At 37.3% G+C, this 24,266-nt stretch overlaps 1 pseudogene; it reads right to left on the bottom strand.

The window, feature by feature from the left end:
- LOC131063404 (putative DEAD-box ATP-dependent RNA helicase 29) overlaps positions 1-24,266 on the bottom strand; it is a 72,273-nt pseudogene that overhangs the window by 23,649 nt on the left and 24,358 nt on the right.

The raw sequence follows: 24,266 nt of genomic DNA, 5'->3' as shown, positions 1-24,266 counted from the left end.
ACAGTCCTCACACGGTCGTTGCTTACGGTTTAGGAGTTTGAGGGCCTGTCTTTGAGATGTTTTCATTGCACTCAGATTAGGCACAGAAGATCAAGCATGTTCTTATCCCAAGAAACTTCAGCAGCACACTGTCGAGTTGCTATAATGGATACTTAAAAAGGGGGCACCTGATGAGAACTTTTTTTGAAGAAATCATGGACGCTTTGTGGCTTGCTAAAGAGATTCTCCTTCTATGGAGCCTATTGTTGCCCCTGTGGATCAGGTAGAGGAACTTCCCTCAGTAGTTGTGGACAGCTTGCAGAGTTCGGAGGCCTTTAATGCTCAGCAAGAGGGAAAAGAGGTTGATAGATCACGTCTCGGGACCGAGAGAAGAGTCGTTTTCTTTGGGATTTCCCCTCTGATCAGAATGGCATGGATTGTTTGGAAAGGGAAGGCTGCCGGCAATTGATTAACCTAAGAAAAGATGGGATCGTCAATCTGAAGTAAAGAGACTTCAGATGGAAGCTAAAGAAGCAATTGAAGAAGGAAGTGGAGTAGCTGCTTTCTCGGAGTAGGGGAGTAATTTTAGCAAGCGGTTGAAGTTTTCATTTTGGCGTTCTTGAGATTTTCAGCTTTTAGCTCGAGTTTATTCTCAATGTTTTCAAGTCGAGAAATCCAAATGCTTTGAGGCAAAGCTTTGAATATTACCTACATAGCGACCGAGCTCTTTGCAAAACTTAAGAGTCTGAAGAGCCAGCTCCCTGGTTAGAGAAAGAACAAGGGCTCTCACTCCTGTACAGGGTGAATGCCCCTTCAGCTTCTCCAGCAATGGGATCAAAAATGCTGCAGTTTCTCCCGATCCAGTCCTGGCCATGGCAGCAACATACAATCCACACATTATCAAGAGCATTGTCTTCCGCTGTGTTGGGGTGGGAACTCGATAGCCCTTCCGTATTACTGCTCTGCAAATTGGGGGACTCAGACCTAAGGACTCGAAGCCCCCTGATTTAGCCTTCTTCTTCGACTTCTCCTGAAACTTCAATTGTGTCACAGAGCTTACCTGGACATCTTTTACTCTCTGTAACCCCGTCGCGATGAACCCGCGGTTGAAGCTCCAAAGAGTAACGATTATATTCCACAGAACTGGGGTTTAAATTTCTCAGGTTGAAGCACAAATCTCCAGCATAACCAAAATAGTCGGCAATATTGAGGAACACCATTTTGCTTTAGCAAACATCCGGATTTCCAGCGGCCCTCTGATTTCTGTGGTTGTTTCCTAAAACCTTTCACGACCTCTTTTTCAAAATCTCAACGGTTTAAAATTAAAATGATGTGACGGTTTGAAATACTTTGAACAATCAAATTTTCTGTTTAAGCAGTTCAGACCTCTTTCAAAATCTAACGGTTTAAAGTAATGTGACGGTTTGAAATATTTTGAACCGTCACATTTTCTGTTTGAATTTTTCCCGCCGTTTTTCTCTTTTTAAACGTTTAGTTTTGTGCTTCCGCGGCACCCTCTCCCCCGATAAATGGCTTTTTTTTTGGGGGCACATTTTTTTTTAATTTTTTTATTATGATTATACGTTTTATTTGTTTATAGTTTGTTTATATTTTGTTAATTATTTATATTATATTTTGATTATAAAGTAATTTTTTATATACAATAATATAATCTTAATAATAAAAAAATTATTCTTGTCAAAAGTTAATAAAAATTTTAAAATATAATATAATAATAATTGATAGAGTTTAAATATAGTAACAAGAGAAACATGATAATATTAAATTGATATTAATTATAATATAATAATATAAATAATTTTTTAAATTGAATAATGAATAAATATGATATTTTTTATTTACTTTATATTGCATGTTCTTTTTATTATAATTATAACATTTATTTCTTTATAGTTTATTTATATTTTGTTTGTTATATTTAGATTATAAAGTAATTTTTATAAATAATAATATTTTCAATTTAATTTTTAAAGTAAAATTTGAGATTATATAAATATTTTAAAAATTGATTAGAAATATTAAATAAGTTTATTTTTATTTTTTATGTTGTTTAATAATTTATAAAATATTTTTTATTCATAATAACACATTTAAATCAAATTCAAAGACAACTTTAATTTATATTAAAAAAACTGATAAAACATCTAAAGTCTTCTTGTACTATCTTGGTACATTACCACAATACAATTTTGGTCAATGCGAGTTGTAGGACCTCCTTTTCCTATGGAGGTGGGTTATAGTGGTTTATCCGCAGGTGCCCCACAAACTAAAATGAGGAATAGTACTCACTTAACCCAAAGCTTATCTTGATCAGTTTGATAATATTGATTGTAAGCTCTTCAAAGCCACAAGTATAAGATTCTATGATTTTGCAGATTTATGGGTTTCCCTAAGGCCATAAATGCTTGAAAAACTTCTTGATTGTAGTGGGATTTGGTGCTCCATGGACATCGATGCTCTCATAGAAGAGCAACCCAACTAAGTCAGTCATATAGATAACATTCCATCCCTCTGAACTGTCTCTTTGAAAAATGCAAAACCAAACTCCATAGGCAGACCCACAGGGAACCCACATCAAGCGACCAACAAAACCCGCCACTGTAGGAAAAGGAGGCCATCCAAACGCATAACACACAACGAGAGAGAAACAACCCCCTCAACAATAAGAAGACCTGACCACGAACAACCACGACACCTCCCCAACATCCACATCCGCTAAGAGAAAAGAGGGAGGTCAACCAGGCCTGTAGCGCTATGTGGGAGCAAAGGGTTTAGCACCCAAGTCCCATAAAACTACACCAACACCAACATCCACGACATCATTCAATGCCATGTGGGGACAAAGGGCCTGCTCCAAAGGAACAAGATGACCCACAACACTAGCGCCAAGGAACACACCCGATCAAGTAACCACTAGGAGGCTACAACAATGAGGCCAATAGAGGCCAAATGCATGCACAAGGTAGAAAATACCCAACACCAAATCAGAATGATCCCCATCATCCTCCACTTCAGCTTCACCTCCATTGCCCTCAGTTTGAAATCCTTAGTTTCGTGCTCCTCCGCTCTCACTCGCCATAGCTCAACGACCTTCGAGTCTTTTTGGCGATGATGTTATTAGCAAAGAATTATGTACTTTATGTATAATAATCTGTATTTTTTAGAGAAAAATTGAATTGTTTGCCTACACAAACTAATAAGAATACAGAAAAATAGTATTTTTATAATCATATAAAATATTAATTAAATTGAAACTATAGAGTTTTTAATGAATTTTTTTAAATTATGTGCATTCATTGGTTAAACTAATTGAAAAAATAAAATCAATGAATGCAATAGTATCCCGCCTTTGGTAGGAACTAAAAATTATTGATAACAAGATATTATTCTAAAATATTGAATTTTTAAAGTTAATAGATGATTGTTTCATTTACAAAATTGAATTCTAATTGATGAAAAAGTTAAATAAAAGAATCATTTGGAATTTAAAAATTAAAATTAAAATTAAATTCATAATTTTAATGAGTTAAAAAGATAAATATTTATCATTTCATGTGGTTGATATATAAATTATGATTTATTGTTTGATCATTAAACAAAAAGATATTCAAGTAGAGCGATCATTAGATACTAGATAGACATATGATATAAATATTGATGCTCTGCGAAATGGACAAGTGTTAGATTAAAGCTTGTGGTCGCATAACACACAAAAACAACAAGAAACAAGGATCAAAGTTAGTGTTATTCAACCAAAAACTAATTTACGCAGGCATATCAAAAGAGACACTAAAAATATGATAAAAGATTTAAGTATGGAAGTAAATACCACAAGGCATCTCCAAATGTCTTCTAACATGCTCTTAGCTCCTTCTCTTCTGTTCCTCTCCTCTCCAAGTTCCAAAACAGTGGAGCTCTCAACAGCTTTTTGCATTATGGATGTTTATAGAGGTTCAAGATTGAAATGTTTTAATTATACTATGCAAGTGTAAAACAAACTTAATTAGACATGGTATGAAAATGAATTAAGATTTATTTTAGTCCAAAATGACAATATATGTGATTTATGTTAAATGCTCTCTAAAATTCACTATAGATTAAATGCATACAAGTTTTCAGGATTTGGATTATGAAGACATGGGCTCTATTTATAGGAAAAATGGAGCAATGGATGGTTGAGATTGAGTAATCTCAACAAGGGTCAGAATTGAATGATATTAAATCCATGTGAGGGCTTTCAACCCAATCCCAGGATGACAAGTGTCAATATGAGATAGGTTGAGAGGAGAGAGAATAAACATTAAATGCTTGATATGACCTGAAGGTTAACTAAATGGAGTTAAGGTCAAGGTTGGGTTGAGTGAACAAATTCTTTATTCAAAGAATAAAGTTTTTATCCAATGGATAAACTCTTGTGCAAAGGTAAAAGGGATAACCATGGTCAAAGCAATAAATGCTTGAGGAGACACATGAGTCACATGAGGGTTAGTTAAGGGTTAAAGGCTTTAACCATGGGTGCAAGTGGAATTAACCATAAATGGTCGTGTAAGAGCTATTAGTGGTTTGGAAGACTTTAGAGGTTAAATTGTTGAACGCACAAAGCATTAAATGTTTTTCAAAGACTTCGAAGTCTTTGAGAAGTGACTCCACGTTGCTTAGGAATGTGACAATAATTAGGGGATGGATTAGGTTAATTAGGAAGGGTTTAGAAGAATCTAGAAGGGGGTTTAGGAGTGCAAGTGGATTTGGTGGGTGAACGAAAATAGGATTTTAATTAAAATAAAATTAATTTATTTCAACTTGTGGTTGCAACTTGCATTTGTATGAAAATGCAAGTGGGGGGGAATAATGATTTAAACAAATGTTTTATTTAATTTATTTAAAAGAGGAAAGATGATTAAATTGAATAAATAGAATTTATTCATTTAATTGATTGTGAATTTGGTTTAATGAATTAATTAAAATAAATTGAATAATTTATTTAATTAATAGGAGAATATTTGAAGATGAATTAATTAAATATTAATTTAATTAACTGATGGCTAGTGGGTTTTTAATCAAATAAATACGAAATATTCATTTAATTAAAATGGACAGATTTATGTGACTACATTTGCCCCTCTTTGAAACGATGCGGTTTATCGCGTTGTTTCAAAGAAAGAGAAATAGGTGTGAAGAAATGCCCCATAAAATATTAATTTAATGGGTGGTATGCCCTCTCGAGAGATGGGCCGAAATTTTTTGAAAAATCGGGCGATCTCTCGAAAAAGAATGAAAATTGGTAGGGTGGTAGAAGAAAAGATTTTAGCAATGCTGGTGAAAATTAGAAGAAATCAGAGATAAAATGAGAAAATGGGAGGCTCGGGAAGTTCACAAGGACCACAGCGGTGAGCGGGGGAAAATTAGAGTTACGGCAAAGGGTTTATATGGGGGGAAAGGGGTGAAAACAGGCTCATTTACATCCGTGTCCATAGTGAAATCTTAGCTTTGATAGTGACTTTTTGGAGGAGCAAGCAGTAGTCAGGATGTCGGTTCTCATAGCAAAGCACCGATTAGAGCGAGTCCATCGATTCCAGCAGCCAGACAACTACGGACCAGTGGTATGTGAATTTGAATTTTTTATTTTCATGCATTTTTTATATGTTTTTAGCTAGGTCCAAGTTGAGTCAAGACAATAGCGCTAAAACTGTGTTTTGGCGTTGTTGTCAACTGAATTAGCGCTATTGTGCCACTATGGCGCTATTGAGTAGTGGTTTTAGCGCGTTTGCCAAGTTTAGCACTATTGAATAGTTGTTTTAGTGCTTCCGTTTTGTTAGCGCTATGGGGTGGTTGATTGAGAGTTGTGGTGAGGTAGCGCTATTATGTAGTTAATATAACGCTATTGTTGTTTGAGCGCTATTGCCTAGTTGATTGAGCGTTTTTGTTAGGAGATTAGCATTGTTGTGTGTAAGATAGCGCTTTTGTGCAGGAAAATAGGTGCCCCAGTTTGTTTGAACAAAAATCTCCCGATGTCAATGATGGATGGATGGAGAGATGAGGTGAGAGTTGTTTTGAATCATAACAGCCTTGATGAGACTTAGGTCATTAGGATAAATGTTTGTTGAAGTCTAGGTGTGCCATGATTGCTTACCTGTTGAGACCTGAAGATACTTGATCAAAGTATATGTTGATAGTCTAGGTTTAAACTTAAGAAAGTTTGAAACAAAACAATTGATGATGATGGTTGATGCACTTGTGTAGGAGGATCTTCGCATCTTACAGTTGTGTGAGAGGCATCCTGCCACACAGGTGATGCGCGAGTGGTTGATAGAGGCCGAGGTGGATTGCATTGCAGCGATAGGCCTGTTTGATGTGATGTATATGCCCGTAATTCGGATGAATCACGGTTTGATTACAACATTGGCAGAGCGGTGGCATAGTGAGACATGCTTATTTCACTTAGCACAGGGAGAGATGACAGTGACTCTGGAGGATGTATGGCGCATCCTGCACATTCCCATTCGAGGAGAGTTGGTGACATATGACCGATCTTGGGGGATAGCAGCGATACAGTGGTTTTTTGAGGAGGATGTGTATATTGATGATGGGTCGATATCCTGGGAGGACATAGTAGCCTTGTATGAGCCATTACCAGCAGTGCTATCAGGGATTGTGGGGGGACTATTGTGTCCAAATAGACGATCGCATGGACTTGTCGTTGGTTGGGGTCAGGTGATCGAGCAGATGATTACAGAGGGGACCCGATTTGCATGGGGACCGTGCATGTTATCGCACTTATATCGGGATCTACATGAGGTCGCATACCGACGGAGGAGCTCATTGGGAGTGGGTATCACGTTACTACATATTTGGGTGTGGGAGCATCTACCTGTGACTCAACCAGTCAGTTTGCGATTCCGAGTAGTGGATCAGCCATATGTATATATGTATGGTGGTATGATGAGTTAGCCCCAATTGGGGAAGTTAGAGCAGTGGCAGTGAGCACTGGATAACTTGGATACAGTGATCTAGAGGTCGTACATTGAGTGTGAGCCATGGGAGGATGATGTGGAGGCATTGTCGTATGTTTTTATGACTCGATTCCTCATTGGTAGGACAACCTACAATGTGAAGAGACAGTTGTCACGCAGAGTGTTGAGACAATTTGCGCAGAGGCAGGGATTGCCTAGTGGTTCAGAAGAGTATGTCAAGGTCATTCGAGAGAGGTACTTATGGGGGCCAGTATTACCATACGATCAGGCATTAGCAGTGTTTCGCACACTACATGCAAGACCATGGCATATGAGGTCGAGGATGGTGGATGCTAGGGTTTTAGAGGAGTATACGAAGTACATCACGACACATCCAATTCCTCGGATATCAGATCCGACAAAGTCGATTCCATATTTTGAGGAGGAGAGGGGACGGAGGAGGAGAGGAGATCGCGGAGTAGTAGGTGGACGGGGGAGAGGGGATGGTGGTGGTGGGGATGGAGGAGGAGGAGGAGGGGGTGGTGGGTTTGGAGGAGGTGGCAAATTCGGAGGTGGAGGTGGGGGTGGTGGTCGATTACAGCGGAGAGGGAGAGGTGGGCAGCCATTGCGGCTATCTCAGGGACCTTTGATGCTGGGAGGCATGAGATTAGGTGGCAGGGATGCAAGTGAGGGGCAGGCACCTATGGATACAGAGGAGGGAGCCACGAGAGAGGGAGCCACTGGAGAGGCACCTATGGATATGGGGAAGGGAGCTACAGGTGGAGATCTATGGGATCATATGATAGGATATTTGCAGACTCTTGTAGAGGATTTGGAGGTAGAGGTGGCAGCTAGAGATGTGCAGTTGTTTGCCCGAGAATTAGAGCTGACTGTGGTGTTGCGCGAGAGAGATCAGGCTGTGGACAAGGTGATCCAGCTGCAGGAGAGAGTGAGGATTTTGGAGGGAGTACAGGGACATGGGCCATCTGTGGAGGCATTGGCGAGGGAGTTACAGAGAGCAGGTGGAGAGGTTGATTACTGGCGGGGCCTATACGAGCAGGAGGTGCCATCTAGTCAACGGGCACTGAGTTATTCACAAATGCGTCGGGAGAGATCAGAGTGGTCTCAGAGGATGCAAAGTAGTGGTAGTGTGGTGGGTCAACCCCGGAGAGATAGATCAGGTGGTGCAGGGGCTAGTGGGGGAGCAAGTGGAGATGGTGGTGCAACATCTGGTCAGAGTGGCATTTGAGAGAGAATTTTGTATGCATGTATTTTATCATTTGGATTGTACCTTGGATGGCTCTCGGTAGCCAATTTTTGGGACTTCATTGTACTCTGATACATGCATATTTTTGGTGATATGATATGATATATGAGGAGATCCCATATTTTGTGATGATATGCATGTTGATATGTATGAATTTATGCAGGATGATGATCTTATGATTTATGATTTAGATGGATAGTTGTACTTGCTTTATGTATGCATTGATGAGATGATTCATATATGTATGTTTCATGATGATGTATTCCTACATGATATCTATATGCATGTTTTATGGTTGTGATGCTAATATGTGGATGCAGGTTTATATATGTGTTCATGATGTGTTGGTGATGTAATGCCTTATGTATGTAATGCCATGATGATTATGTATGTATAATAAAATGATGATATATGATGGTACTTTGGATTTTTATGTTTGATGAGACAATGAGATAATGAGATAATGATATGCAATGTTGTTTATGATATAATGTTGTAAATGAATGATTAATATATGTAAATGCATCTAGATGGGTTGTTAGATGAATGTAACAAATGTAAAGTACAAATATTGAACTGATAATTTCTAAATGAACGTGTATGGATAATATATGAACCTATGTGGAAACAAATGGTTTTGTTTATGAGTCTAAATGGTGAAAAATATGACGAAGTGATAATGATAATGCAACTCATGGGTAACTGCACCTTAATGCAATTTAAAAAGTAGAATGAATGCATTTTGTAATGAATCTTGAATGAAATGAAATGAATGAATATAAAAATATACTAAATGGATAAATGAATTCACTTAACTAATGGATAGATAAATAAATGTATGCAATGATAAATGATGATAACTGGTGATTGGTAACTGACACTAAATGAATGCATAATAATGGTTAATACAATCAAGAACAATTTTATCCTATGAATGAATCTAAACATCATGATTATGCAATGAGGAAATGATATAATAAGACTAATTTCAATAAATGATAATGAACTATATTTAATTTTATACCTCTAAATGATATGAAATGGACTCAATGCAAATGCAACTAAATGTAATGATGATGATATGATCGTGATAGATGAATGCAAGGTTGTTTAGACTTTGCATGATGCACTGATGATGTATCGGAGTACTCTGTCGTGATTGTATCCAAGACCAACTCAATTTTCACATAACTGCCCATATTAACTTTTGTTCACACTTGCATACAAAACCATGCATATGAATAATGAATGAGTAAATGGATGAGCGATATGGAGCAGAATGCAATATAAACAGATGAGATTGAATGACAATCCATAGTGCTTTATTTTCATCATTGAGCTTTTAAAATGTTGTAAGAAAATACAAGCAACTTGACATAATGATTCAAGATGACCTGAGTATGCCTTACATGGATTTTGATATAGCACGTTAATACAAGCAACTTAATATAATGGATCAAGTTGACCTGAGTATTGCTTGCGGAACAGACAAGGATTATCTCCTTTCATGCATGACTTGGAACGTCCTCCTTGATCTTTTGTCGATCATATCCTAAGACAAGTTCATACCGTAATCAAAGATAAACCATTATCGAGTTTGGATGAGGCAATAGGAACCAAGGATGGAGCATCGTATCTGTAGGCAAACAACATATATAAAGAATAAAAGAATATGGACCCTCAATAATGATTCATGCTCATATGGTCGAGGTATATGTTGTAGTCAGCAAGCCGTAGTGATCTATGAATGTATTTTGCATAAGATCACGTAGCTTAGTGAACTTCCCACGTAGACACCATTAGGACATGCCCCAGTACTTCATCGGAATAATTCACAAAAGATACACAAACAATGTTGTAGGAACCTGATATGAATAAATATCCCACAAATTAACCAAGTATTTTCTAGCTTAAACAAAATTTTCTTGTCAAAGAAAATGTCATTTTGTCTTTGTTTTTGGTAAGGAAGGATGCATCCTTGTTTAGACAGTTTGCGTGTTTGATGTTGATTGTTTGGTTGATCGGATGAGTGGTCATCGTTGGAGTATTTCACAATGTTTGTTTGGTATCTATTTTGAAAAATGTATGTTTAAGGCGTTGCCATGTTTTTGATTGATTTTTGATGTTTTATCATGTTTTTGGATTTTGATTGGTTTCCAATGTTTTTGGTATTTTGTGAGACAGTTTTGAATGTTTTTGGATTTTGCGAGATAGTTTTCAATGTAGAACTCAATGAATCACAAAATAATGTAGTATCCACTTCCATCAAACTAGATTAAGGGTATTGCCCCCAGTTTAGACATGACTATGAAAAAGCGGGATGCCAAACATGTGAGGTACTTATCCTGGATTGCAGATCAATAACAAGCCATGGTTTGGATGGATGGATGGGTGGATGAAATGAACATGATCGCAACAAGTTTGAAAGACAATGGAGCCATAGCCTTTTACGAGTGGCGCCTGTTTACCAGGTTTTCACCATCGCACTTACCCAAGGTGCCACCGGAGTGGTTGTTCACCGTTTGGATGTATGATTTTTCTTTACTATTTTGATGTTTTTGTATTTTCCTCAGGACATGTTTTTTAATGTTTTTGGTGTTTTAATGGTATGTATGGGAGCCTGATGCTCTGTGCAGCTTATGTATAAAACCATTTGAGGTGCATGCTGCTGATCAGATCTGCTAGCGGTTCTCCTTCTGAAGTAGCCAACTGATATGCCCCAGACACAAATACAACAGTAATAACATATGGACCTAGTCAATTTGATTCAAACTTTCCCTAATGTTCTCGGTTGGGTTGGTTACGAGGATTTTCTTGAAGAATAAGATCACCTACCTCGAATGTACGAGGTCTAACTCGATGACTATAGCTTCTACTAATGCGTTGTTGATAGGCCTTGAGGTGATTGTATGCAACTTGTCGCTTCTCATCAAGTAGTTCTAATTCATGAAGACGGGATACTCTGTATGCTTCATCATCTATGAGATTGTGTAAGGAAACCCATAGAGATGGTATCTCAACCTCAATAGGAAAGATATCTTCTGCACCATAGACCAGTGAGTAGGGAGTTGCGCCTATAGGGGTTTGAATGCTAGTTCGGTATGCCCATAGTGCTGGATTCAATTGAACGTGCCAATCATGACCGACATAATTGACTGTCTTCTTGAGGATTCTTAATATGTTCTTATTTGATGCTTCAGCCTGACCATTTCCTTGTGGGTAATAGGGAGTGGAAAAGCGGTGTTGGATGTGAAACTTCTCACGGAGCTCACAGACATCTTGATTTTTTAAAGGAAGACCATTATCTGTGATGATGGATATGGGTACACCATACCGGCAGATGATGTAATTAAGGATGAATGAGGCAATCTTCTTGCCGGTGACTTGGGTAAGTGGAACAACTTCGATCCACTTTGTGAAGTATTCGGTAGCGGTAATAATGAATTTGTGGTCGTTGGATGAAGATGGATGAATTTTACCCACAAGGTCAAGGCCCCAATGACAAAAAGGCCATGGTGTTGTGATCGGTTGCAATTCCTATGCTGGTGCATGTATCAGGTCTCCATGAACTTGGCATTTCTTGCATTTTTGGACAAAGTAATAGGAGTCTTTTTCCATAGATGGCCAATAGCATCCAGTGCGCGGGAGTTTCTTGGCTAGTGAAGGACCGCTTGCATGAGTTCCACAAATTCCTTCATGTACTTCTTCCAAGGCCTTTGTTATCTCATCCTGCTCCAGACATCGAAGGAGGGTACCATCAAGACTGCGTCAGTATAGGGTTTCAGCAATAATGGTATATCGAGCGGTTTGGCGAATGAAAGTTTTACATTGGTTATTTGATTGATTAGGAGGAAGTTTGTGATCGCGTGGGTAGGTGTAGAACTCACCATGCCATGGGGATTCAGAACCGACAAGATGACATATCATCTCAGATTCAGGGATATCGTAAGAGGGAATCCAAAGCTGTTCGACCAAGAACTCGTAGCATGTTGAATTTTGTGGAAGATCTAGGAGAGATGCGATAGTAGCCATAGCGTCAGCAACTCGATTCTGATCTTTGGGTATCTGTTCAAAGGTGATAGTAGTGAATGATGTTTTTAATTTGTCCACCATTTGTTTGTAAGGCATGAGTTTGTCATCCTTTGTCTGATATTCAGTTGTTGCTTGTCGAATGACTAGTTAGGAGTCGCCATATACTTGTAGTTCTTGTAACTTCCATTGTACAGCTAGCCCGAGTCCTATGATTAAGGCCTCATATTCAATTATGTTGTTTGTGCATGGAAATGTGAGCCTGTAAGACTTTGGGATGCTGTCACCTTGAGGTGTGATAAATAGAATGCCTGCCCCTGAGCCATGCCTAGTGTATGAACCATCAAAGTATAGTTTCCATGGTTGTACTGTTGTGATCATGAATATCTCTTCATCTGGAAAAATGGAAATGAGAGGATGATCGCCTATGAGTGGTGCATCGGCCAACTGATCTGCAATGACTCGTCCTTTGATAGCTTTATGGTCCACATACTCGATGTCAAATTCACTTAGAATCATCACCCATTTGGCCAAGCGGCCTGTCAATGCTGCTTTGCTGAGTAAGTACTTGAGTGGATCAATCTTTGCAATGAGTTGTACTTTATGTGTCAACAGATAGTGCCTTAGTTTAGTAGCTGCCAAGATTACTGCTAGGCAAGCTCGCTCAATAGGTGTGTAATTGAGTTCATAGCTGACCAGTGTGTGAGAGATGTAGTATATAGCACACTCTTTCCCTTCTGCATTGTGTTGAGCCAGTAGAACTCCCAATGCTGTATTAGTTGCTGAAATATAGAGTAATAGAGGTTTATTCGGATCTGGTGGGATCAACAATGGTGTATTCATGAGATAATCTTTAAGCATTTGGAATGCTTGCTGGCATCTGGTATCCCATTGAAAGCGGATGTTTTTGTGTAGTAGGTGTGTAAAGGGGTGACACTTATCTGCCAGTTGTGCAATGAATCTTCGGATGGATTATAGCCGCCCTTGTAATGTCCTTAGCTAACTGATGTTCTTTGGAGGTGAAATGTCCATGATTTCTTTGACCTTTGCAAGATCGACCTCAATGCCTTCACTTGAGACAATGTATCCTAGAAGCTTCCTTGAGGTTACTCCAAAGACACATTTCTTTGGGTTGAGTCGAACATGATATTGTTCTAGTCTATCACAGATTTGCTCTAATATGTCCAAATGACCTTCTCTTGTGAGTGATTTTGCCAGTAAGTCATCAACATAATCTTCCATTATAGTATGCATCATGTCATGGAAGATGGTGGTCATTGCTCGTTGATAGGTCGCTCCCGCATTCTTTAGACCAAAAGGCATTACATTCCAGCAGTATGTTCCCCATGGACATGTGAAGGTCATCTTATGTTGATCCTCTGGTTCGATCTTTATCTGATTGTACCCTGAAAAGCCATCCACGAGTGAAACCATGTCATGTCTTGCTGTTAGGTTTACTATTATGTCGATGTTTGGTAGGGGGAATGTTGAAATGTGGTGACTGATCAGCAAAGTACTGTACACTCAGCACGTATCCTCACCGGGGTCCGGGGCCGGGTCGGGCCCTGGGCAGGGGTTCGGGGGCGGCAGCCCCCAAGAAATTTTTTTTTTGCCATTTTTGTTGATGAAAACCGACATTGTAATAAAACCCTAAAAAAGGCCGACTTTGTTTGTTGCCCTAAAAACGCATGTTATAAGCGACTGGGATGCTTAAGGCATTGTAAGGTTGATGTACTGTTTTTGCTGGATAATAAGAAAGATTGGACGGCTGTGTATGGTGGACGTAACCCATTCTGGGTGAACCACGTTAAATATCTGTGTTATTTGTGTCCTGTTTTATTTCTTTATATTTTGTATTTAAATCTGCATATAATTGTTAGTTCATATTTGCTTCGGATCTACTTGAAACCCTAACAGGGAAGTCATCTTTAGGACATGCTTTGTTCAGATCTCTAAAGTCAGTATAGATACAGATGCCCCCATTTGGTTTGCCGACAGGCACAATATTGGATATCCAATCTGCATAATCAATTGGTCTAATAAAACCAACATCTAGGAGTTTCTTGAGTTCTGCTTTGACTAGTACCGCAATCTGAGGATGCCTCTTGTGAAGTTTCTGTTTGACAGGTTTGGCTCCTTCTGCTATGGTGAGATGATGCATGACTAAATCAGGATCAAGCCCAAGCATGTTTGCATATGACCATGCGAAGTTGATCTGGCATTGTTTAAAGAATTTGACAAACTTAGGTTGTTCCTCTGGAGTTAAAAGAGATTCTAGATGTATGTGGTGAGGAGTTTCAGGAGTCCCCACGTTGTATTCTTGTGTCTCTTCTATAAGGATTGTTGATCGTTCCTGCTGTATACTAGAAGGGAGGATGTCAAAATTTTCATCCTCAGGCGCCTCAGAGAGGTTTTCGCTGTTGGATACGCTCTTTCTTTTTACTTTTGCGGGATCAAACAGTGCCACGGTGTGGTTTTCACTGGAAGACCTGTGTTTTATTGTTATATTTTTGCAACTAAAAGGTTTGGCATCTGCCCCAAAGTATGTTGCGCTATTAAGTTCAATGGCAAATCCAACTTTGTGATCCCCGCTTGGTATGTTATCCCGTAGTTCCAAAAAGTCAATGATCGCCTCATCGTTTTGGAAATGGTCAAGACATGGGGGATTAGGTTGGTTCCATTCGATGAGTTCAGGATGGATAATGGCCATTACCTCATCGATTAGGTTAAGTTAGTTAGATGTGTCAGTGAGGGTTAAGACATTGTGGTGAAGGTCGTTGATGGTACTCTCCCTGTCAGAATCAGGCGTAGGATGTGACGTAAGGTATGTGGAAGATGTTTCCAGCTCAGGAACTGAAGAGGTCTTTATCTGTGCTTCTCCATAAACAGGGATGTCTTTGTGAGGTGGAGGTGGTGATGTGTCTTCCTCATCTGAAGTATTAAGCTATATGGAATCAAATTCCCATTCATGTGAGTCAGTTTCTGAGTCACTTTCCAGTAACCAGTTACTGTACCATACTGGGATATCCTTTGAGTTAAAAACTACAGGTGTGATTGGCTTATGTACCATTGTAGATGAAATGATCAGTGTTGCAGGAAGGATTATGGGGATCAATGAATCCGATATAGGGAGTATCGATAGTGTTGATTCTGCTGATTCTATTGGAATTGTCGGTGTTGTGGATACTGCTGGGGGTTTGGATAGTGCTAGTGGTGTTGTTGATACGGTTGTTGCGGTTGATGGGATTGTGGATTTGATTGGTAGGATGATGGGTGTTGTAGATGGTTTTGCTAGGATTTTTAGCCTCAATGGGGCACTTGCTATGGTGTTTGATGCTTCTTTTATAATCAAAGGTGACCTCTTTGTAATAGGGTGATATAGAGGTTGGTTGGGTTTTCCTTTGAATCTGAGCTTAGGAAGGATCTCCTTTTGAAAGCCTAAGCCTGTATTATCTTTGGGCTTTAATTCTAGCTGCAACAGTTCATGTCGTCCTTTCTTGCAAGGTCCCAAAGCACTCTGGCCATCATAACCCATTCTTTGCATAATGAGAAGGCCTTTGCCATACTGATCTATGGGAAGCTTAGCTTGTGGGATTTCTGTGGTGATAGGATCTTTATAGATCCATTCTGCTAAGTCCTCATCTCTAGTTTCTTCTTCTTGACTCTTTCCAAGAATGAATGGCGTCAAAGTACATGCTGGCTTGATCAGTGGTTTTTGAAGTAATTGTTGAGGTTTACCATGAGTTCTAGGAGAAGTAGGCATTTGTCTTACACAAAAGAGTTGGCTCAAATTGTATTCCCCAGGACCTTCCTCTTCTATTTTCATCTTGAGCTTCTCTTGCTTGGGTATAGTAGTGTTTGAATTGGAAAGAGAGGCTGGACTTACATATGATGTGGAGGAGATGGCTTCTCTATTGTTGGGAATAGTAATCTCTGGTTGATGGCTGATATTATGACAATATGCAAAGGGGTTCACATCGCCCAGGATTGTGATTTCTACACCATTATGCGGGAACTTGATACACTGATGGTAGGTGGAGGGGAAAGCTTGCATGGCGTGTATCCAAGGTCTTCCTAACAACAAATTGTATGGCAAAGGAAGGTCTAGAACTTGATAGATGATGTGTTTCACCACAGGGCCCACTTGGATTGGTAGCACAATAGCTCCTTTGGATGAATGCTCTACATCATCATAGGCTTTGATTGTGATCTTCTTGCGAGGATCCACTGATTCAATTGGATATCCCAATGTGGTGACTAATTATAGAGTACAAATATTCAAGCCTGCTCCATTATCGATCAAGACTCGCTTGATCCTATGTTGGTTGATAAATCCTTAAATGTGGAGTGAGGCATTATGAGGCTGCTAGAAGGATGTGTTGTCACTTTCAGAGAAAGTGAGACAAGGTGATGACCTTAGATTTCCAACCATGGCTTGGAACTAATTTGTATTTAGGTTTGCAGGGATTGACGCCTCTTGGAGAGCTTGATCCAAGATTGTTTTATGGGATGGAGATAGGCGCAATAGCTCTAAGATAGATATTAGTGCGGGCATTTTGTCTAACTGGTCCATAAGGTTATACTGCTTTGGGATAGATGGGGTGCCTTGTGGAGCTACTTTTATGGTAATCTTGTTGTGATTTGTAACAACATTGCAAGTGGAGCTGGGATTTTTGATGGTTATAGTTGCAATCTGTTCACTGGCATTGTATAGGTGATTCACAATGTAATTATATGTGGCTTGTGTATAATCGGTAGTATCTGTGTTTCTCCCTAAAGTGGAAGGACCCCTTTGATCATGTGATGGAAGTGGATTTTTAAACATGAGATGGTCATTGTTTGTTGTCTTTGGATCATGTCCTTCGATTTCGATTTCACCCCAGTCAATAAGATCCTGAATAAGATCTTTCAATCTATGACAATTGCTTATCTTATGCCCTTTTCCTTGATGGAAATCACAATGTTCAGTATCTCTCCACCATGAAGGTTTGACTTGAGGTTCATAATTTGATGTTTTGGGTAAGGTTACCAGATTTTGAGAAACCAGCTGATGTAACACTGTTTCGATGGGTTCCCCTAAGGGAGTGTATGTTCGCTTTGGTTTAAAATTTTGTTGACGCTGTCTGGGTTCGTCTTGAGATGTGGTGCGACTTTGATTTGGAGGAGCAATTGTGTTATTATTGGGTAGGGGGTTCTATCCTGCAAATCGAACCGCAGGTTGTGCACTTTTGATAGTTCTTGCATCCACAACCCCGTCGTTGACAATATTTTGGTTTTTGTTCTAGAAGTTAGGCTTGTCACTATTGAAGCATGGATGAGGGCCATCCTTTGGCTCATTATATATCTTGATAAGCCCTTTTTTGATGAGAGCCCGCTCACATTTTAAGCCTTTGGTGATCATGTCATTGAAAGAGTCTGTGTCTTTTATGTCTAGGTGAAATTCCATTTCGTCATTTAAGTTGGAAATAAATATTTCCACTAGTTCTTGTTTAGGTAACTGAAGAGAACGTCTGCTAGACATTTGACGCCATCGTTGCAGAAAGACTGAAAATAGCTTACCTGGTTTTTGTTTAGTGTTACATAGATCAGCCATGGTGATATCTCTTTCAATGTTGTGTGAGTAATGTGCCAGAAACTTCTGGACAAGTTCTTCAAATGTCCTAATGCCACCTGGTAATTAGGAAAACCATGATATGGTTGTTCCTCCCAAGCTTTGGGGAAAAAGTCGCATTAGGTATGTGTCCTCGTATGCCACTTCGAGGCAAGCTGAATGGAATTCTCTAACATGATCGTGAGGATCTCCTTTTCCTCTATACTTTTCGAACTTGGGTGTTTCAAACCCTCATGGAAAAGGTGGCATATGAAGATTCCTATCAAAGGGATAGGGACAAATGTCATTGAGTAAAAATTGATTGGTTTTTACACCACTATGAAGTTGTTGGGCGATATTTTTGACTTGTTGTCGCAACATGTCTATTTCATTTGGAGGAGGAGGTGGTGGATTACCTTAATGAAGGTTGTATCTGATGTGATCTTGACCTCTTTCATCCTCATTACGACTTTGACGTGCTTGTCTTAGTTGTGCCACATCAAAGTCAGAGGGTAGTTTAGCTCCTTCTTGAGCAAGTCTTAAAAAATGAGCATCAGCATTACTCTCGAGTATTTCATCAAAAAGTCTATTAAAAAGAGGGTTGTGTTGTGCCCTTTCTATTGCCGCAGGAGTAGGAGTGCTTGGATTTTCATCATTTGCGTTTCCTCCAAGAGCTTCTTGGAATTCATTGATATTTTCCTCCTCTTCCTCTTCTATCTTGAGTTGTCTAGATCTAGATCTGGTTTGAGCCATTTTGTTTACAATTTGTTGTTGAAGTTTTGTGAAAATGATGATGAGTTGGTGATGAAATGAAAGATTGATGTTTTGTGAAGTGTTCTGCATATGAATCTCTAGCACTAAAGGTAGATGCTATCAAAGTTCTTTCTTGAATTGCTTGTTGTGTTTGATTGAAAAAGTTTGATGTGATAAGGTTTAGAGAGATCTGAGATATTTTACAGACTCAACTACCTAGTAATGAGAGGATGCACACATAGACTAGTTTCAACCTACATAGAAATGCCTCTTAGGATGAGTTTATCCTAGATGTAGAGACATTCTAAAAAAGTGATGTGTTTGTGTTTGATTCAAGCAATATTAAAAATAGAACTTAGGACAAAAACCTCTTGATACTTTGAGAGTTGGAATGGATTTGATGAGATATGAATATGATAATGGATGAGATGTTTAACTTCAATAGAAACTTTGTGTTACAAAAGGAACAAATTCTTCCTCTTCTTGTTCAGGGGTTGGTGGTTCTTCCCTAGCTACGTTATATGTGATGCAAATGTCGAGAAAGAAGTCAGGATTGATCTTGCCTCCTTTGTTCTTGTGATAACTCAAAGCTCGACATTGCATAAAAGCTTTGCAGTTTAATGACTCTTGGTCAAATTCATTTGATTTCCCTTGAAGATATAGACACATTCGACATAGGAAGGTTCTATGAGAGAGAAAGATTTGTCTATTAAGATAGAAGAATTTTCTCCTTTTGATAAGAGCCTTTGAGCTTAAGGGTCTTTTTTCAAGTTGATGTGTTGATGAAGATTCTGCTTTCTTAAGATGTGAAGAATGGTCATACAGTTTGATACTTTTTGTTGTTGCTCTTTGTTTTTGATCTTTTGTGTTTTTTAAAATGTTTGTGTTGGATGAATACTTGTTATGATTTGGATTTATGATGTTTCTTTGACAAGAAAACAAAGCAAGCACACAAACACAAGAATGTTGCCTAAAAAGGAACAAGTAAGTATGGGTCTAGATCAACCCAATCTTTGGACTTTTTATGACCCTTTCCTTTAAATGTATTTTAGGTGTTTTCCAAAGCATGAAGTTGGCTCAATTTTTACTAGTCTTGACTCAAATACGAAAACACTTCAAGCACTTTTTATCCCTATGGTCAAATGGCTAGTTGTGATAATTTCAGCCCACATCTTGATATTTCTTCGACTTTGGTACTACATACCTTATGAATCCCGTCGTGGCAGGTAAGGATGTGATATAATAAGTCTTGCACAAGCATAACAAATAGATGATCCCTATGATGGGGGAGTCATCACTTTCATCAAGCCACAAGTGACTTTTCAAAAAGCCATGTTTCTACTCAAGAAAATATGTATGGTGAGTATCTTGGGAGCAAAACCATCTATGCTCTTGCACTGAATTTATCACAAATATCCTCAATCAATAGAACGGGTGGGCTACTACTTAAAGGTGTTTAGTAATTTTTTTATGTTTTTGGACATAAGTTCATTCTGCAGTGACTCACTTAAGAGCCTTGTAACTTGTGGTGGGGCCCATTTATCATTTCAGCAAGTTACACTGTAGGAACAACTATACCCAAGGCTACAGCTTTCGCTCTCACCTGATTTCAATAGCGTCTTGAAGGATTTACCGCGCGAGGTTGTTCCCAAGAGTGATGTGTCTCTTGACAGACCTCTCTTAAAAAGATAAAACTTGAGTGTTACTAACACTTTTCTCTTGCACCTAGGACCACAAAATCCAAGGGAGAGGATAGTGTGTGTTAGAAGTAGGACCACTCGACCAAACTCTTTTGCACAAGTGTGCCAAACACAAAATACACTTGTTTCTTTTAACTTGTCATTGAAAATGATTTTCTATCTAATTGGAGATGTTGCTCCAACAACCATGATGTTCTTTTTAACTTCAAAGGCAATATGTTTGAGTAAACTAGAATTTGAAATCTTGGTCAACTTATTGAAAAACACGTTTGCGTGAAGTAAAATCATTTTGCAACAAAGAGTGACACAAATTGATTGTTCTTTTTACTTGCCCAAAAATTGAAGTGTGGATTGTGATTTTTAATTTTGATGCAAGAAAGAAAAATTTGTCTTGTTTTATTTTAAGCACCAAAATAAAGTGTATCCCTAACTTGCAATGAAAGCAAATTTGTGTTGTTGATTTTTAGAGCACCAAAACAAAATGGATCCTAACTTGCAAGAAATGAAATTTGTGTTGTTGAGTTTTAGAGCACAAAAACAAAATAGATCCTAACTTGCAAGGAATGAAATTTGTGTTGTTGAGTTTTAGAGCACCAAAACAAAATGGATCCTAACTTGCAATGAATGAAATTTGTGTTGTTGAGTTTTAAAGCACCAAATGAAAGTTTTTGATTTTAAGTAACAAACGGGGTTAGTTTAAAACCTGCACATGAAGAAAAAAGTTAGTAAAATCCGACCATATGGTGGGCTTCCACAAGCCTAAGAAAATTTATTTTATTGATTACATGGCCTTTTTTACAACGTTCTATTACAACAACGCTACTTTGTGTGAAAATAGAAGCGCTACTTAACACAAACGTGCTAAAATGTGGACAAAAGCGCTAAACTAAAAAATTTAACAGCTAAAACAAGTGCGCTAAAACATGGACAAACACGCTCATATACGGACAATAACGCTAAATTTGAGACAATAACGCTATTGTAAATACAATAGCGCTAGAATATCAAATTACAATAGCGCTAAAACGAGAGCAAAAACACCAAAGCGCGACCTGTGTGTCAAGCTAAACAGTCAAAAAAGTTAGTTTTTGTAACAACAAAATATTGTTGGGTGTTGGATTCACGTCAGGTTCACCAAATGATGCTCTGCGAAATGGAAAAGTGTTAAATTAAAGCTTGTGGTCGCATAACACACAAAAACAACAAGAAACAGGGATCAAAGTTAGTGTTATTCAACCAAAAACTAATCTAAGCACGCATATCAAAAGAAACACTAAAAACATGATAAAGGATTTAACTATGAAAGTAAATACCACAAGGCATCTCCAAATGCCTTCTAACATGCTCTTAGCTCCTTCTCTTTTGTTCCTCTCCTCTCCAAGTTCCAAATTAGTGTAGCTCTCAGCAACTTTTTGCACTATGGATGCTTATGGAGGTTCAAGATTGAAATGTTTTAACTATACTATGCAAGTGTAAAACAAACTTAATTAGACATGGTATGAAAATGAATTAAGATTTATTTTAGTCCAAAATGACAATATATGTGATTTATGCTAAATGCTCTCTAAAATTCACTATAGATTAAATGCATACAAGTTTTCAGGATCTAGATTATGAAGACATGGGCTCTATTTATAGGAAAAATGAAGCAATGGATGGTTGAGATTGAGTAATCTCAACAAGGGTTAGAATTGAATGATATTCAATCCATGTGAGGGATTTCAACCCAATCGTAGGATGACAAGTGTCAATATGAGATAGGTTGAGAGGAGAGGGAATAAACATTAAATGCTTGATATGACCTGAAGGTTAACTTTGGAGTTAAGGTCAAGGTTGGGTTGAGTGAATAAATTCTTTATTCAAAGAATAAAGCTTTTATCCAATGGATAAACTCTTGTGCAAAGGTAAAAGGGATAACCATAGTCAAAGCAATAAATGCTTGAGGAGACACATGAGTCACATGAGGGTTGAGTTAAGGGTTAAAGTCTTTAACCATGGGTGCAAGTGGAATTAACCATAAATGGTCATGTAAGAGCCATTAGTGGTTTGGAAGACTTTAGAGGCTAAATTGTTGAACACACAAAGCATTAAATGCTTTTCAAAGACTTTGAAGTCTTTGAGAAGTGACTCCAAGTTGCTTAGGAATGTGACAATAATTAGGGGATGGATTAGGTTAATTAGGAAGGGTTTAGAAGAATCTAGAAGGGGGTTTAGGAGTGCAAGTGGATTTGGTGGGTGAGGGAAAATAGGATTTTAATTAAAATAAAATAAATTTATTTCAACTTGTGGTTGCAACTTGCATTTGTAGGAAAATGCAAGTGGTGGGGAATAATGATTTAAACAAATGTTTTATTTAATTTATTTAAAAGAGGAAAGATGATTAAATTGAATAAATAGAATTTATTCATTTAATTGATTGTGAATTTGGTTTAATGAATTAATTAAAATAAATTGAATAATTTATTTAATTAATAGGAGAATATTTGAAGATGAATTAATTAAATATTAATTTAATTAACTGATGGCTAGTGGGTTTTTAATCAAATAAATACGAAATATTCATTTAATTAAAATGGACAGATTTATGTGACTACAAATACTATAGAAGTTGATATCATTGATGACTAGATGTGATTATAGCCACATGAAAGGTCAATCTCTCTCTCCCTAATAAGTTAAAAAATTAAAGAAAATTAAATTTTATTCTAAATTAATGATAATTAATTTTGATCAATAAGAAGGGAATTTTTTTACTTATTATTTAGTTGAGATATAAAATGCTATTGAATGTTTGATCATTGAGCAAAATGACTTTCAAGTAGAATGATTATTAGATACTAGATAGACATGCAATTAAAATACTATAGAAGATGATATCATTGATGAATGATCGAATGTGAATATGACTATATGAAAGGTCAACCTCTCTCTCCCTACGAACTAAAAAGACCAAAGTTAAAATTAAATTTCATTATAAATTATTGAAGCTTAATTAATTTTTATCAATACAAAAGATAAATATTTATCATTTTTAAGTGGTTGAGATATAAATTGCTATTGAATGTTTGTTCATTGAACAAAATATTATTCAACTAGAACAATTATTAGATACAAGATAGGCATACAATATAAATATTATAGAAGAGGATATCGTCGATGAAAGACTAAATGTGATTATGACTACATGAACTCGGGTCAATCTCTCTATCCCCAAGAATAAAATAAATCAAAGTTAAAATTAAATTCCACTAAATTATTGAAGCTTAATCAACTTTGATCAATAAAAAGGATAAATATTTATCATTTTCATGTACTCATAATACATTTGATCATGCATCAATGGTATCATCTTCTTTAGTATTTATATCATATGTCTATCTAGTATCTAATAATCGTTATACTTGAATACCATTTTGTTCAATGATCAAACATTCAGTAACAATTTATATGTCAATCACATGAAAGGTCAATCTCTCTCCCTAAGAACTAAAAAAATAAAAGCTAACATTAAATTGTATTATAAATTATTGAAGCTTAATTAATATTGATCCATAAAAAAGATAAATATTTGTCATTTTTATGTGGTTTAGATATAAATTGCTATTGAGTGTTTGATCATTGACAAAAATGATATTTAGGTAGACTAATTTTTAGATACTAGATAGACATATGATATAAATAGTACAAAATATGTTTCCATTGACGAAATACTGAATATGATTATGACTACATGATCTAGGTCAATCTCTCTATCCCCAAGAATTAAAAAAATCGAAGTTAAAATTAAATTCTATTCTAGACTATTGATGCTTAATTAACTTTGATCAATAAAAAAGATAAATATTTATCATTTTTAAGTTGTTGAGATATAAATTGCTATTGAGTGTTTGATCATTGACAAAAATGATATTTAGGTAGAGTGATTATTAGATACTACTAATCAGGTTAAGGTTTAAAGTTGAATTTGAATTATGCTA

This window comes from Cryptomeria japonica, chromosome 10, assembly GCF_030272615.1.
Source record: "Cryptomeria japonica chromosome 10, Sugi_1.0, whole genome shotgun sequence".
In the NCBI taxonomy this organism is placed as follows: Eukaryota; Viridiplantae; Streptophyta; class Pinopsida; order Cupressales; family Cupressaceae; genus Cryptomeria; species Cryptomeria japonica.
This window is presented reverse-complemented; position numbering and strand designations above follow the sequence as displayed.